An 18,283-nucleotide genomic window follows, 5' to 3' on the forward strand; every position below is an offset into this window, starting at 1 on the left:
AATCAACAGCATGTGAAACTAGATTAAAACAGCATTAGAACTAGATGATCTTTAGGTCCTTTCCAACCCTAACTCTTCTATGATTCTGTGATTCTGTGAAACCTGGCCTGCTAGCAAGATTTGTTCATAAATCTTGCTAAGGTGAAGGGGGTGCAGGTCAGAGCGCAGGAGATGCTGACCAGGTTCTTGCAGGTATTGCACATTGCGTGCTTTAATGCTTAATGCAGAATTCACCTATTTGAAGTTACACGCTGCTTTGATGTATCAGGGTGATACAGCAATGCACTTAAATCACAGTGCAAGTGTAAATTAGCAGAGTGTAGCGATTGCAGTAAACCATTGAATCACAACACAAACATGAATTTCGTTACTGGTCTCTAAGTGTGTTCATGTCACTGCCTCCCCAGTTGCTGTGGGTTGAAACCAGCTCCAGCTCATTGCTCTCTGCAAAGGTACCTTCCTCATTGTTCATTATCTGCATTCCATGTTGGCTTGAGCCGGGTGTGCACTCCCCATGCTGCTTTAGTGAACTCAGGAAGACACATATTTGCATTCTTTTGGTTAACTTAGGGGACAAGCAGTTCCACAGCTGGTTGATCCCCTCGGCTTGTATAGATCTAGATCCATTGGTCTAGAACATAGCCTACCCTCCTACTTCTTGTTGAGAGAAGTTCAGCTTCCTTTGGACCACTGTGGTCAGTCACTCGTTCATCCCTGAGCCCCAAGGGCATGTAGCTTTTGCTGCTCTCTCTAGAGTCTTCTGTTGTAGCAGATTGATTGGTCACACTACAGTGTACTTGAAGAAAATCAAACATAGCTGCTACATTCAAAAGGGTGGAAATATAATGCACGTAGCTAGTGGCCTGTTCTTCCAATCTCAGGAATATAAACAGCATAGAACATGTTTTGAAGGAAATAAGAGAATCAAATGCCTAGAAGTAAATGAAAAATGTGTTAAAATACACCATATATTTATCTAACGTAGATAGTACTAAAGCCAGCTGATAGCTTGCTTTGATAAAAGAACCAATTTTCCAGGCAAAGGAAACAGTGGAAAATGCTTTGAAAACATAAAGAAGTGGAGGCAAATTGCTGGCTGATGGGTTCACTGTGAGCGTTGCCTTCCCTTTAATTCTGTAGCTTGTGATATGTTAAGAAAAAATGATGTTTGGTTTATTTATATGAAAATATCAGCATGAACCATGTAACATGTACCAGGAAGCCAGTCACATCGTGTGTGCAGCATTGGAGCTGCCTCCTGCTTGCCAAATACAATTCGAGTGGTTCTGGGGTGTACATCACCCTACCACAGGCGTTGTCTGGCAGAAGAGAAAACCCTGTTCCTCACTTTGTGGGACTGGTACTCAAGTGAACCTCAGCCCCTATGTCCTGGATCCAATTTCCCACCTCGGATGCTCTTGATTACTGCCTGCTCAGTAGCTAATAAACTGCACATGTCTTGTAGAAAATACATGGGAAGGGCAAAGGTGGTGATGGTGGGGAATATGTGTATGTAACTGCAGAAAGCAGAACAGAGCCTTTAGTCTTCCTAAGAGGATGCTGCAGAAGTTTGAGATGTGCCATTGACACAGTATTTCTGAAAGAACATTTGTTTTCTGATGAAAGCCCCTATTTAGGACTTCACAGCTACTTTCTAACTACTAACTCAGCCACAGTGTTGACCTCTATGGGCAGTTGAGAGTCTGCAGCTCACAGTGCAGGATGTCCCATTATGAAGCCTCTTCCCATGAATGTAAAGATTGTTTTCATACTGGGTGCATCCAATTCCTCATCTTGTTGACAGCTCCCCAAGTCTCTTGATAGGCATTGCTGTTTCAGTCAGTGTTTCAGCTTAAAACACGCTCTTGTTGATCCCTGCATGTTAGTTAGATCAGTTGGTTTCTGGCTGGTGTATGTAAAGAACACCCTTTTATTTAAAGTAGAAATGTATTTTTTGGTAAGATTGAATTTGGCTGTTTGCCTTATAAAGCAATTCATTGTTATTTATGCCTAGTGACAGCAGGAGGGACACCCCAGTGATATCTGGACTCACTTGTGACAATGATTTAGATATCTGGGTTGACATCAAAAGTTTCTGGGTGCTGTAACCCTGATGTAGGTGCCTGAACAGAAGAAGCAGCTCCCATGAAAATCTTATCATGGGAATTTATAAGGATCATGAGACCATGAAAGGCGACATGATACACTTACAGTCACCAAAGTGGAGCCTGGAATGGGACCTCTGCCCTCAGAGAATGGGACCTCTGCCCTCAGAGAATGGGACCTCTGCTCTCAGAGAATGGGACCTCTGCCCTCAGAGTTCATGTCTACCATTACCACTCTTCTGGTTTTCAGGCACTTTTCATCAGGAGCAGTTGGTATTTTTGCCTTGGACAGAGTCTGAACATTTCATCCACAGAGCTCCATTGTGCTAACTCCTTTCTTAACTCTTATTTAATAAGAAAGAAAAGGGGTTAGTTAACACACTAAACTGAGTGACATTCCAGTCCTGGAAGGCAATGGAAGGTTTGGAATTTACTTCAGGAGGGTTATGATTTTATGCACAATATTCATTTCCTTTTTCAGGAATACTCATGTCTGCTCTAAAGTAAATAAATATTACCATGGAAAGTTATCCAACTGCAATTACTTTTTGCATTACATCCTAAATATCTACTTGTACATGACATTTACTAAAGAAAAACACTTGCAAATTACATGTTTGATTAACATTACATCTTTCACAGTTTAAAAAGGGTATGGTAATTGAAAGCTGCATTACTTAGAAACCATGAACTTTATTTGAGCTCTTCTCTATAACTACAGATCTTCTCTTTTTTATTGAATATTTCACTCTGGATTTATGAACATTTATAATAGGTGGAAGGAAAGTCCTCTTAAAGCAAACATCCCATAACATGGAGGTAATGAATATTTCCTGATTTGTCACTCAACAGACAAAGTGGGCAGGAAAGGAAAAGTGGGTGGAATGATGGTTGCACTATTAGTACCTTGCACAAGGGACCATCCACAGGGGGCCTACCAGCAGTACTTGCTAGCATGTCATGAGTGCACAGTTTTGCATCGGCCAAGTGTGAAAACAGAAGTTGCCTTTGTAAATAGATACCCTTTATAAGAGGTAATAATTTAATTCCATCCTTCCAAGCCTTCTTCACAGGTAGAACAATATCCTGGGGTATTATTCTTGTGAAATGACACTTGAAATACTGTTCTTTTGACTTGGATGTCCAGATCCCACACTGATACAGATCCAATGACTCCAGCAATGGATTAGTTGATCCCTTCCCAGAGCCAGAGTTGATTTCTCTAGCTGCTGTTAGGTGAACTCAAACTGAAGCTGAAAGGAGATGTACTGCTTCATGCAGTACATTCTGACTTAGAATCAAGCTCAAATCAAGTTTTGGGAGTGAATATACTGGGAATACAGCAGCATTCCTATAGGAATTTATTTGTGTTGTCTTCCAATTTCTGTATCAAAGCTAAGCCCAAAGTTAGACAGACAGTTACCGTGTCATTTGTGTTTAGCTTGGTGGAACCTGCAGGTCCTTAGCTGGCTGGGAAGCGAGGTGGGTAACTTCTCTGCTTGGGGAACAGGGTTAGCATGAAAATGAATAAGAAAAACCCTGGCTCTAAACTTGAATCAATCTTACCTGTGCTCTTCTGTTGCCTTCTTGTAGCACATGTGTGACATAAATTCCCAAAATCTATTTTTATGCTTTTGCCAGCAGCCTAGAAGTCAAGTAAATAGGAATTATAGCAGCTATAATGGCATCGCTTATGAGGAAATAAAGGAAAAGACAAACATGGCCATACACTGCTTATAAATCTATTATAAACTGTGGTCTACGCTTTGCTACAACACCCTTAATTTAATCTCCGTTGCAGTGTACAGTTGATACAGTAAAGAAAATTTACCCTGCATTAAAGTTGTGAACCAATTAACTTGTTCAGATGCTGGAATCAATTTCTGGATGTGTGTATATATAAACCTCCAAGAGCTTTTGAAGATGGGATGGTCTTGTGAGGATGAGATCTGTAAAATCAGATGGCTGTTCATTTGAATTTGTTATTCATCTCTAATTGCAGCTGGTTGTTAAGGAATGTTCTCTCACAGCAGGGCCATGATCTAGCACAGGTTACAGATTGCACCTTGGGACTGCTGCTGCAGAAACAATTACTGCAGGGATGTGCACCTGATGGCAGTAACACTGCACATAGTGCTCCAGGCATGACGTGGTTCTAAAGTTAAAGTCATGCAACAACAGGTTGTAGTCCAGGTTATTTGCTCACAAGTTAAATGTCCTGTCACTGTATTAATAGCACTTCATGTGCTAGTGTATAATGTGCAGTGCAGCCCTTAGAGAGGGATTCAACCCATCAAATCCAGTTTGCTGTGCTGGGAAGTGTAGTTCTTTGGCTGCCCTCTCAGTGGGAGCAGTGGGAAGTGCTTTGATGACTCCAGTGTGTCCCTGCTTAATATTTTACATTGAGCCCCTTCCTGCAGCTCCCTTGTGAGGCTTTGGGGTTTTACCTTCCGCCCTTCCCTCTGGCAGACGGTGTGGTCCTGAGATGTTACTCTAGAAAAGATCTGAGTAGAGAACAGAACTGAATGGAAACAGGAGTTGTGCTAGAGCCCTTTTAGAACATGAATGCACAGTTAAGTTCTGTGCAAGTTTCTTCTTTCAGATAGGAGTTTGTGTTTTCTTGAACCCCTCAGGCTACCCAAACCACATTCATTTTACTTCTTCATCTCATTATTCAGAGGTTTGCCACACAGCTCCCGGTGGCATTCCTAGAAATGTCATGACTTTTTCCTTTCCTAGGGGCTTGGCCCTGTGCAACATGCTCATTTTCAGTAAGCTGTGCTGATTAATACCTGTATTTCTACCCATTTTGTTTCTCAAATGGCCTTTGCACTCACTGGAGCAGCAAGGTCACCAAGCAGTAGAACGAAACCTGCGAAGTCTCAAAGCACTTAGTTGAAGAATAAATAAATAAATATCACACATCCTTTTTAGGGAAAGCATTAAATAAAATGAATCTAAGGAAAATATTGCACTTGCACTATCAGGCCTTTGAAGTACAGTTTGTGTAATGTCTTACTTGTTGTGTATCTGCCCCTGCTGTAATAGCAGTTAATAGGAGAAAGATGTTTCAGGTGAAGACTGTAAAGGAACATGACTTAGCAAGCCATGGGCTGTAGGAAGGGCTGTTCCTGCTGCTACTTCTGTGCCTGCAGGTGCCAGAATTCCTTATTTCCTGCTGAATAGCGATTGAGTACATTGCAGCCCTGTAATTTGGAATCCTAACAAGAAAGCAAGCATGAGTTTTTCGTGATGGATGAACTGAATGGCTGATCTCTGCTGTGTGTTCAGTGGTCAAGATGTGAATCCTGAAGATATGTCTGCTGAGTACATTGTCTTGTGAGGGAATGTCTCTGATAGCTGGAGCAGATGACTGCCTCTCATGACTGGGATAAACCTGCTTCACTCCAGTGCAAGTTCTGCCAATGGACCTTGTGTGGGACCAGGGCTGGTTCATTTGCCACATCGTGGTTCAGTATCCTCAGTCAAATGATAGAGATATAAGAACTTCAGCTAAGATTTAACATTAAAGTGCCTCAGGTGTCTTCAGAAGTTTGTGTATGAGGGGAAAGAACTACTCCATCACTTCAACACTCTGCTCAGTGAAGCTGCTTTAAACAGCTGTAAAAAATGTTTACTTGAAAGTTGTATAAGCTCTCACTACTGTACATGAATTAGGGAGGATTCTCTTTCAATGTTACTGTAATTCTCCTATTTGCCACTGACAGCCTATCTACATTATATGAATAATCTCCAGAGCACCTAATTTAGTACTATTACAGTCCAGATGAAATGTTTATGTAATTTCTCTTCTTTTGATATAAACTTCAGATACAGAGAGAAAATTGACTGTAAAAATGACATTGTAGGACTCTGTATTTATCTTCTCTCAGTGATTTCCATAGCAAATTTAGTGTGTTTACCAGTTGAAGGCTTTTTTTCCTCTTGCCTGATTGTAAGCATGGCAAACTGAGCATGAAATTGTAACATCATGGTGTGTTTCTCCAAATCACACTTGTCACACTTGTAATCTCAGTAGAGGCAAAGACAGATTTGGTGTCTGGGCTGCACTTGGAGCAGTGATCCTCCTGTAATGTAATTATGGAAAGGCTGCTTTATTAAATGGTACCCCACCTCTGCTATTCTTAATCTATAGACAACAAGGGACATGTTGATATGAATATTTACTGTGCAGCCCCAGTCAGGAGCTGGCACTTGTTGCAATCGGTATTGTATTATATTATCAGGAGGCAAAATTTAAAACCTTTGCCTCCAAGTGGTTAATCCCATGTGCATCCTTTGGTGCTTAGAGAGAGGGTTCTTTTCTTCAGGGCAGTAATAAAATCATCCTTTTCTGTCTCATTGTCTATCTGCAGCCTGAGAACTGCAGTATTTCTGGATAATCTGCCAGTCTGCTGAAGGCTGTTGAAATTGGCCAATGAGTTAAAACAAGAGGGTGGGGGACAGGCAGCAGGCACAGACACCCAGGGACAATATAAATCCTATTCCAGTAAGCAAACAAAGAGATCTTTTCCACTACAGATCTTGCACTATTAGTGCTTTCAGTTCAGCATCGTTTCAGCTCAGACTCTTGTTGGAATACCCAATGACTTTGGTAAGACAAGGTAAAACTTGTCAGAATTGTTTTGTTCAATTTGCAGGAGATCAAAACTCTGGTCTCAGGCAGTTAGGAAAACCTCAGCAAATCCACTGAAAGCACTAGGCAAACTGTCATAACCACCTACCCCACAGGGTCTAATTTTGTACAACCCTTAGCAAAGTGGATATATGTGTGGAGCAAGAAATCTGATGGATCTGGAGTTGTGTAGTGTGGATACATTTAAATATCACATAGATTTCATAAGGTTCAGAGTATGTGCTCAGGATGAGATTAGGCAGCATATGGTCTTGGTATCTGTGACTGTCAACACATCCCTTCTCCCTTCATCCATAGCAAACTGTCTTCAAGTGGTAGTCTGCTGGTGAGGAAAATCACTTATTTATTGGCAGTCTACTCAGAAAGCCAAGCTTAAAAAGCAAGAGTGACATATTAGAAAGTATCAAAGATCCAAGATTAATCAAATATCCTCATGAAACTGTTCTGGTAAAGGGCTGTGTTTAAAGGGAATGGTGTCCCCATTTTGAATGACTAGTGCATTTCTGTGCTTTTCTTTTGCCCACAGAGGCCCATTCAGGTAATATTCAGCAACAGCCTACCACATAACCTCTGCACTGCTCCATCACTCTGCTGTCTTAGTGCCAAAGAAGACCGGGTGTTCAGGTTCCCCTAGGAAGTGGGAGTGAGAGTTTCTGACTAACACCCATTTTTGACATGCAACAAATGGAGTCCAATTGGTGATCACTGCTGCTTCAAATAGGGTGCTACTTCTTATTTATGACATCTTAAACAAACCACTTCAAGCTTGTCTTTTAGTGATGGGCACTCATGATATTGGCCAAGTCCTTGATGAAAACGGGGGTTGATCTGTAAGAGTCAGTTTTACACAGGGATTTTTCTCCACTTTATTTCAAGGGGTCTATGATTAATAAATGCTAAAGAATATTCTTTTCATTTACTGATGTACTTCCCGTTGACATGAATTCATTGCTGTGATGATCACAGGAATACAAAAGGTGTCTCTGTGAATTCTGGATTGTGCAGTTAGACCTAAGCCTGCAGCATTCCCAAGCCTCGCTGCTGCCAAAGCCATGGAGTGTCCATAACTCCAGTTTACGGATGGCAATTGGCTTTCTAAACCCACCAACCTTTCAACCTCCTTTTGCTTCTCACTGGGGATAATATTGACATTTAGAATCTGCAGACAAATGCTGCGGTAAGAAAGTGAATGTTTTTTTAATGGAGACTTCTGCAGTCTCTGTGAGAGTGTAAATGTATGTACACAATTTGCATGCATTTCACTAGATCTATCCTGATGAATTTCAGTGGTCTGTTTTCTTCAGGAGGAGAAATAGCCAATGTAGTCACCATAATTGAATGAATATTAGTTTAAATATTCTAATGTGGGAGAAAATCATTCTCTGTGGAAGGCCAGTATGAGCCTGTATACCTGTGAAATCACATTTCAGTGCTCAAAATAGATGTGAAGCAACGCATAGACCTTTTGTTTTCTTCTGGCATAGAGATAAGGCCCACAAAAAGCTTGATGACAGTAATGTATCCAGTGCACTGGTGAGCCTGTCACCAACTGAGATAGTCTCCTTGTTCCCTTTTGTTCTCTTTGGGTTTAGCCATCTGTTGCCTTCTGACTTAGACAAGAAGTATGTCTGTGTTGCAGCCAGGCTCTGTGACAGTGGGGTATGTACATGTACTCTCCACATCTCTTGGTTGACATGTGGGGGATTTAGCATAAACTGCACAAGCCCACACAGGAGTCCAAGTAAATATTGGGTGCAGCCAAGTCTAACATCTGAGAACTAGCTAGTATATATCAGGGCAGGCTGCATTCACACCTCGGCTCCTGATAGCCACTTATTTGGGCAGAGACTGAAGCTTAGCTGTGTGTGTGCCATATTTAGCCCAGTGAAATACGAGGACACAACTACCGATGAGCTGAATTTCCTCTGACAAGCTCCCCCCCGTCTTACCCATTCCTTTATTTGGGACTGTGGGAACAATCAGGACTGTCAGCATTTCACTGTTAGAGCAAAGGTGGACTTACCCCAAGCTGAATCCTTCAGGATCTGCTTCCCTCCCATATTCAGTTCCAACCCCAGCTTTACCTTGAGCTGTGTCTTCCCTATAAATAGCTTTTAGGTAAAGAATAGAGAAAAGTTTTAGAAAATTGGATAGTATCATGCTATCCTAGTGAATCCCAGCAGACACCTTCCTGACTATGCATGTGCTTAGCTACTCATTATGGTCTTAGTTTGAAGACTTATGGCAAAACCTGTTCAGTCTCTTCTAAAATTGACATATTATTTATTATATATATTCATAAGATTTTTTAATTGTTTTTTAATGTGTGTTGGTACAAGGCAGGATCTTTATTATTCAGTGAAATTTGATGTTTAGACAACTCCAGACATTTAAGAGCGTGGCAGAGCTGATACAGAACAGAGCAGTAGGGCAGCAGGTATTCCTAGATCAGTCTAGCAGGAATAACCCAAGAGCAGAAGCTTTTGTAACTGAGACACCCACTATTTGTACCATGGCACAAATGACACTTTGGGGTGAATAAGGGCATGATAGAAGTAGGAACCGTGATAAAATGTGCCTTATTATCCATCCTTTACCAAAGGCAAAAGTTTACAAAAGTGACATATTCAGTTTCCTTCTATGAAACCTTCAAGGAACAATGTGATCCACCTTGTCTCAATCCTGAACGGAAAGCTCTAGTCCACAAATGATCAAGCTCAGTATTAGCTTTGCTTTCATGAAAGGTTACCTGTAGAGTGCCTCACATTCATTGGGAAATTTATTTCCTGATGAATCCAATTTACATTAATGTGGGCTCATTAAAAGATAATTATTGTGCTGAGAAGAGGACTACAGCATACATCAATAGAACATCTGTAATTGTTTTAGGCTTATGATCAAGAGATAATTCTGAGTTCAGCTTTTCATAATGCTGCTCTTATAAATGTCAAAACTGGTTTCTTACTGTAACAGCTATGGCAAAACTTAATTACTGGGATAATTATTATCAAGAAGCAGCTGCCCAGCACCAGTTCACCTTCTGTCCATTAGCACAGGATAGAGAGCTTGAATGTTTTAACAATTAGAACTTTGAAAGAGACTGCTTGGGTCATGAATGTTGAAGTATCTGGATCAGCTAAGGTTTGCTTAGAACAAAATAGCACTTTTAAAGTCAGCATGCGGAAGACACTGTTAAACTGGTCCAGCTGCAAAACTGTTCTATGCACATTCCCACTGATCAAAATTGAATAGATTTAGTGAAGATATTACATGGAAAATTTGTTTTTATCTGGTGAATTTTGCTCTATGTTTGGAATTACATACTAGAGTTTTGGTTCTCTTAGCTGACTCACCCTCTGCTTGACTTTACATTATAATAATTAATGGATACTTGCATTTATATAGCTGGATACCTTCATGTTCCAAGGATTTCATAGCATTAACTAATTAATCATCACAGCAGCTGCATAAACCAAGAAGTTGCACTGTACAAAAGAGTTCATGCTCTTTAGCCCTGCCTTTCCAGAATAACAGCTCAATAATTCCTTCTTGGTGTATGCAACAGATGCTTGAGGAAGGAAAGAAGAAAGGGAAACAGGAAGAAGCAGAAGGGCAGATAGAGGATCCAGTCCAGTGCTGGAAATCACTGGAAGCTTATATGTGTGAGGTGATGTGGGGTGTCCATGTGTACTATTGGTAGAAGAGTTAATTCTTTTCTCTGGCATGAAGTATGTATCACTGGTAAACTTATTTTATAAAAACTCATTTACTGACCTCTTTGAGGGTCAGAAAACCAAACCAGTGATGAACAAATTCATGGACACAAGTACTAGAGGGGCTCTAAGTGCCCAGCAAACCCAAAGGAATAAAACAGAAGAGAAAAACTATCAGCACCATTTGATGCAAAGGATATACTTCAAATCTTCACTCCTAAAAGGTTTCCTTTCTGGTTTGTACTTATAGAAAGCACTTATGATGGTAAGGACAACTTTCAGGCTGAAACTTCACTCGTCTGTTTAAAGAACATCCGCGCTAGGAACTGAGTCACGCATTTAGGTTTGGTGTAGCTGCTGCAATCTACCACTTTGATTAAAAAGTCTAATTTCAAATTAAAAATGTATTTTTCAAAGCATTCTTTCAGCTCTATAAACGTCGAGATTCTTTGAAAAGTGTAACACAGTTCCTTTTACTTTGTGAAGCAATACAGTTCTCAGTGTGTCTCAGATAACATCAGGCGCTCAGATCTTCCAACCAGGCAATGAATTTCAGTTAATAAGGATGTTTGGGACATTAGCACCTTTCATCTGAAAATACTGAAGAAATAGAAAAACAATAGTTAAATCTCAGAGAAGGCCTTCTGATGGGCAGACCAAGGCAATGAAATGTGGGGCATTATTCATGTTTCACAGTAGGTCAGCCACTTCTCTTTAAACTCCAGGCTCTCAGATCATCTCCTGTACAATAGGCATGAAGCCAGCTTTAACCTTGTATTTTTATGATACTGCAAAGCAAAAAGCACCTCCCACTGCTTCTTACATTTCACAAAGGTGGGAATATGACTGTGATAAAGCTCCAATTCCGAAGTTCATCCATATTTAGAAAAGCATTTAGCACATCCTAGGCCAAGTTTACATATGCATATGCATGTGATTAAAGCAAAGCAAATGCTGGAAGACTGCACTGAATTAGCATGAAGGAACATCCAGTCCTACGACATGGGCTAAAAGACTACAACAGGGTGGGTTTGGCATCAGACCCAGTCCTCTGGCTGCCCCAGCTGAGTGCTTTCACACTTCACTGCTGTTCTGCCCTGCAGCCTTTATGTGCCACATGCTTTTCAGAAGAAGCATCTCTCCCAAAGATATTCCAAAGACATGCAGTAGTGTTTTGCTAGAATTACTAGAGATAACCATGTTGTCATGAATCCATCAATGCACGTTGCTGAGATAGTAATGATGCCTACCTAAAATAGTTTGCAACTGCTTTACAATGGTTTCTACCATTGGAAACAGGATTCTGTAGCTTAAGCCATCCCATGATTAGAAGAAAGGTCTGCATATCACAGTGAAAAGCTGGGATTCTTGAGTTCCCTCTTATACTACCACATGCATAGTAGAGTAAATATACCTGTATGTGGAAAGTGAGATGGAGATAGATACAGACTATACCTACAGCTAAAATAATGGATAAAGCTGCTTTCAGACGAAGAACACACATCTGAAATACCCCATCACATAGCATTTTTTTCTAGTTAAACCTAGACAGGATCTCTCTTAGGAAAAGGGGAAATTGATTTGCTACTGAGCTGCTCACAGGAAAAACTGATGCTGAAAGTTAAAGTAATTACAAAGGATGGAAAACAATTGGGTCCAAATCACAAGCTTTTTTGAAGTGCTGCTCCTCCATTTAGTGCCTTTGACTTCTGCACTGAGGTAATGTCTGTTCCCGTCGCAGCGTGGATGTGGTATGCCCAAAGACATGATCACTGACTTGAGCATACAATGGAATGTCTGAAAAACAGATCTATAGTTTCTTTCTTCTCTTTCTTGCTTGGTTTACCAAGCTGTCCCTGGGGTGCTCATTGTTAAACATATTCATAAAATTGCTTCCACTTAAATAGAAACAAAAGATAGAGAGAAAAAAGAAATCCTACTTTGGGTTATAGCTGAGCAACACCAGCAAAATTAGGCAGTGGCTCAGATCCTCCCTTGGTGTAAATTAGCACCTTCAGCCCCAGATGGAGTTTTAGCAATTTACACCAGCTTGTTTTCTTTGCAGCATTGCAAGTGGCAGCTGAGTTTGGCTTGTCCTGCTAGAACAAGTAGGAAAAGGAAAGACCAAAATAGACTTTACCAGCACTTTCCAGATGATCTTTCTTTGTGATAAGAGTGGTTTATATCTTAATAAGTGCCTTTTCCACACAGTCCAGATACTTTTGTTTGAGCATACAGAGAAGTGATACAAGCAGCTCCTGAGTGAGTGTCAACTGATGTAGCCTCAGCAGTGTCAATGGACAACCTTTGACAGCCTAAACCCATAGCTGTTTGCCTGTAACTCCTCGCCTGTATAAAATAGCATTGTTTACTGTGGGATGAGACTGGTGGAACAGCCATGAAGTCTGCCTAAATTATGCAGTGATCTGATACAGACTGAAGTTTTCCCACTGAGGAAGTCCCCATGCTTTCTTTAAAGCTTATTATGCAGAAGCAGTCCAGGTTTGTTTCTTTCTGCTTTTTTTGCGTTAAAAAATAATACGTGTGCTCTGCAGATCAGTCTCAGTTTCATGCTTTAAAATCGATACCGTATGAAATGCCAATCTGTCCACTTCTCTCTGAATATATCCATTATCAAGCTAATAGCAGTGACTGAGAGAAACCCACTTGGATTGAGTTGGGCTGGCAGAAAAACTCTGATTGCAAAAGCATTAAAAGCCATGTCATCTTGTCACCTTTGGCTGTCACGGTTCTCCCTGCTCACCCTTCCTTTTCCTTACATCTTTGCACCCGTTGCTGCTCTGACAGCACCCAGCAGGAACCCGAAGGCTGGAGCAGGGCAGCTTGGACCCCCAGTTCATCCATCTTTCCTGCACTGCAGCACATCGGGGGGTCAGCGAGCACCCAGTTTTGCTGATTTAGAACATGCTGCTTTGGAGTCTCTGCCTGAGAGAGGCTCAGCAGACCTTGAAGAAGCAAACAGCAGCATCAGTGCTATTCTAAATAAGGCTCTAACCTTCTGTTGTCCTCATCATTGATTTGTGATTGGAAGAAAAAAGAGAAGAGTAGGATTTAATAGGTGACCTCTGACATGGGAGTACAGCAGTTACACAGCCAGAAAAAGAAGGGAAAAAGGAAAGAGGAATATTGTAGATACCTGTGATGCTTCACATATATGACCGATAAAGTATAAGGAACCATATGTTTCTCATTCCAATTGTCCTCTGCACCCCTTCTCTCAGAAGAAAGGATAGTAATGAAGTTTTATTACACATAAAATTAGCTTCAGTAAGTGCTACCATTAACTAGATAATAAAAAGAATTGCCTGAATGTTGCAAAAGAATTGTTTTTTAAAATGTCAGTTAATTGCTAAATGGCTCCAGCTCCTCTCCAGCTACTTTATCTTTGCAACAATGAAGACTGAACAACTGAATGGAAGGTTTTATGTCCCTCTTCTGTGTTCCCTGCAGGGAGAATTCAAAAGACAGAGTCTCTTAGACATTGCAGCAGCTTTCAATAGTAGAGCATCCTGTCTGTCCCTGGTCCCTTTAGTGTCCCTAGTACAGACTGGCAAACCAACTGACCAAACTCCATGGGATGCACACCAGGCCCTGGCTCAGTCCTGGGGTCACCTGGGTTTTCCATAAAGATTGTTGCCAAAATAAATTTATTATAAACATGCTTTGAACCATAGAATCATGGAATGATAGAAGCTCAGGTTGGACACAGGGGCTTGGAGCAGCCTGGTCTGGTGGAAGATGTCTCTGCCTGTTGCAGGGGGTTGGAACTGGATGAACTTTAGGGTCCCTTCCAACACAAACCAGCCCTGTAGTCACTTTTATGCCTGTCCTCCTTGCTCACAACATCTATTCCCTTAACCTAGTTCAACAGAGCTTTTAAGCACATGCTTAAAATTAATCACATCCTTTTCTGAATAGCAATGGTTTTAAGCATGTTTAGGCATATGGGTAATTGTCTGGCTGGAGGAAGGGCTGTTATTATGAGCAACCTTTCAAAAGCCCATTGATTGTGTGCATGTTGCTTGAGCATCCCTTGGGAGCAAAGTATTCTAGGGATCTAGACAGTGGGCTTTCTGGCTTTGCTGACAGCCTAAATCATCATCAGTAACAGTGAATTGTATCACTGTGTCTTACCTGCTTATTTATCCTTCAAGAAGTCTATTTAGTTCGTTGTATAGGTTAACATAAAGCAAGTTTTGCTTTGCTTTTATACAGTGCCTTAGCATGCAAGCTCTCCAAGTACTGTATAGAAAAAACACTACTTTCCATCCAATCCTGTCACCTTTATCCTGCTCTTCTGGGATGAAATGCCTGTTGACTCAGATGTCAAGATTAGTGCCTGTTTTATTAAAAAGTGATAGGAACACATATGCAATAGGTTGAATTGTCTCCAGCAAAAATGCCACCTCCAGGCTCTGCAGGAAGGTTTAATGGGCAGCTCAGGGAATTAATTAGGTATGTAAAAATTGTCAACAGCAATGAGAACTCATATCCATCACCAAAAACTTAGCCTATGGCTGAAGAAAACATTGTTTGGGAGCATACCCCCCATTGATCTTTTATGCAAGATTCCCACTGACTTCAGCTGGAATTCATGTAGAGAATGACAGTGGCACCCTGGCCATTGTTTGTTAAGAGGCTTTGGCTGCCCTACAAGACAAGGTAGATGGTCTGTAGGTTTTATGGGATGTGGTTCTGAGATGAATGCAGGAGAAGTTTAGAAAAGCCACGTTTGAATTAGAGGGCCAGGGGAAGTGCATGCAAATAAACCCTTCACCCTGCACTGCCAAATTGTCTCTTTTAGATAGATTTTTTTAAAGTACATTTTACGTTGGTTTTACAGAGTTTAAAGTCATTTTCTCGAGACCATTTTCCATTGCCTGGCACATGCAAATGTAAATTTTATTTAGGTGTGCTGGCGGTCCTGCTGAATAGAGATCAGAGGAATCTTAAATGTCTTGAAGCAAATCGAGCTCTCCAGATATTGTTGTGCTTTTGAATATGCAAAATACCATCACTGGAAGGTCTTTATCTGGGAGTTTGCTGCATCTCCAAGCTGATGTGTTGTTCAAGCCATTGACAATCCAGGAGTTTCCCTTCCCACAGTGCAGAAAGTTCACAGTTCTAAGTCCCTGTGCATATAGAAACCCTGGAGCGGATCAAAGGGTCATTTTCCCCCTTCTGGAGTGGATTTGGGGTTTATTTTCTTTGATATAATATATGGATTTTATCCCTTCCCTTTCTCAGAGTATGTTGGAACTGGATGATCTTAAGGTCCTTTCCAACCCTAACTGTTCTATGATTCTATGTGTGTGTGCTGGTTACACAGTTAGGGGTGCTGGTGTTGATGTTGTTAAAACAAGAGTTAAAAATAATTCATTGCAAATGATTATTTATTCCCTATAAATAAAAATACTGCTACTGTGCTCCTCCCCAGGAACAGGTTTGATGCTGTAATGAAATACTACTTCTGAGTAAAGTTGCTATTATAACACTCTAGTAATGAAAGGAGAATTCCATGGGTTCATTGCTTCTGTGTTAAATACTAAACCCAGCAAAGGGATTTGGAAGATGTCTGAGAGGGATAACTAGGAGTGAGTGGGAAAAAAAGGGGAAAGGAGAGAGTGGCAGAGTGGCTTAGATGAGAACACACAGAGGCAATTCCCACTGGTTTATATTCTGATTGCACATCAGTGTTACTCTGGTGTAACTCCTTGAAGCTAATAGTTTATAGACAAAACAAAATTGGTCTAGAGAGAAAAGAAAGTATTGCAGACTTGTAAAAGGGGAAGAGGAATGTGGCCTCATTGAGAGACATAAAGAGAGGATAACTGGGGTGAAATTCTCTGAAGTCTTCTTTTGCACTTTGAAAACTGATGTAGAATCTGTCTATCTCTGCACATGATTGTGGTATGAGTATGCAGAAGCAAACTAGATCTAACTTACTAAGTTAAGACACTGTTAGTAAGGCAGATGAAGGGGGAAGAGCTTGCTACCAGTTGCTGTCTGTGTGGCCTGGCAGCCAGCAGTTTGCTAGTGCCCCATGTGTGCTGCCAGAGCTGCCTAATTTAGACCAGCAGAGATATATCTCATGTGTTGCAGCATAAACATTTCAGACACTTAAAGCCAGTGATGCATCAGCTTTTAAGCTTTCTATCACTTCTGAAAATGAGATTTAGATTCCTGATATGAAGAGCTTTGGAAGATTTTCTTCTGCAACTAATTTTTATTATAGAAATGAAGCGAGTAAGCAATTTGTTTCTCTGGATTGTATGGATCTTCCCTTTGACTGCTGTGGCCTGTTTAAAAAGTGACAGTCACTGTATTGCTTTTGGTAGGGGGGATTACAGGGATGGCTTCTGTGAAAAGCTGCCAGAAGCTTCCCCTATGTCCACCAGAGCCAAGGCCAGCAGGGTCCAAGATGGACTCACCTCTGGCCAAGGCTGAGCCCACCAGTGACAGTGGCAGTGCCTCTGGGATAATGTGTTTGAAAAGGGGGGGAAAACCCCTGTACAATGGCAGTTGCAGCAGAAGAGAGGAGTGAGAACATGTGAGAGCAACAGCTCTGCAGACCCCAAGGTCAGTGAACAAGGAGGGGAGGAGATGCTCAAGGCAACAGACTGTTCATTAACACATGATGAATGGACCACAGCCTTCATTCCCTGTTCCCCTGCAGCACTGCTGGGGAGGTAGAGAAATTGTGAGTGAAGTTAAGCCTGGGAAGAAGGGAGGGATGGGGAAAAGGTGTTTTCGAGATTTGGGTTTATTTCTCTGATTTTACGGGTACTAAATTAAACTAATTTCCCAAAGTCGAGTCTGTTTTGCCCATGATGGTGATGGCTGAGTGATCTCCCTGTCCTTATCTCACCCCTGATCCTTTCACTGTATTTCCTCTCCTCTGTCCAGCTGAGCAATAGAGCAGCTTTGGGGGCACCTGACATCCAGACAGGGTGAACCCACCACAGTCACTTTTAAGGTAGCACACTGGAATTTGCTATTTGCCAAGTTATCTTCATAATGTAGTCTCCAGAATGATCAGTGATATGAAGATGTTGTTTTCTAAAGACAGTGGAAACACTTGGAAATGAACTCTTAAAATACTACCAGGACCATTTGTAACTCTTTTGTAAAGTGTTCAGAAGTACCAGCTATTTGAGGAGGTGAACACTCTGCATATTAAAATGATGTCTTTTCAAAGCTCTGAAGCCGTTGCTAAAACGTTACAATAAAAAAGTCATTCCATCCAGAACACATTATCAGTTAATGCAAACACAGGATTTTTAAAAAGCTATTACATTCCTCAGTGCTCAGAGCAAGGAAACAATAAAGTGAATACAATCTCCTCAGCTCACACTTGTGACCTCGTGGGGACTGCTGGTACTTCAGTGGACTCGCTGTAGAGCCACCAGTAACCTATGGGATGAGTCAGTGTTTTCTGCTCAGACACAAAAACTCAGCATCAGCTTCAGACTTTGGTGGGATTATGACCCTAACCAGGGGACAAGAGGCAGGAAGAGATCCAGAAGTTTTAACAGGGTCAGGAAAACCTTTTCATCATCTGATAGAAACATCTTTGGATGAAAGCTGAGTATGTTAAAAGCCCATTTCAAAGCAATCTGGGAACAGAATCTGCAGCACTTCAAGCACCTGAGATCAAATAAGCAATTGTTTTGCAGAAATTCTTGATCAAAGTGACAGTAATTACCTGACTGGTGAATCAACAGACTGCAGGAAGCTGAGGTTCAGATTTATCTCAGCTTAAAGCACGGTACTGTACAGCCTTGGGT

The 18,283-nt window shown here is 41.2% G+C and overlaps 1 protein-coding gene across 1 annotated transcript in view; it reads left to right on the forward strand.

Moving 5' to 3' along the window:
* The window catches only part of MEGF11 (multiple EGF like domains 11), a 202,619-nt gene that overhangs the window by 48,715 nt on the left and 135,621 nt on the right, over positions 1–18,283 (forward strand). The gene's annotated exons all lie outside the window — the stretch shown is intronic.

Source organism: Melopsittacus undulatus, chromosome 9 (genome assembly GCF_012275295.1).
Source record: "Melopsittacus undulatus isolate bMelUnd1 chromosome 9, bMelUnd1.mat.Z, whole genome shotgun sequence".
Classification (NCBI taxonomy): domain Eukaryota; kingdom Metazoa; phylum Chordata; class Aves; order Psittaciformes; family Psittaculidae; genus Melopsittacus; species Melopsittacus undulatus.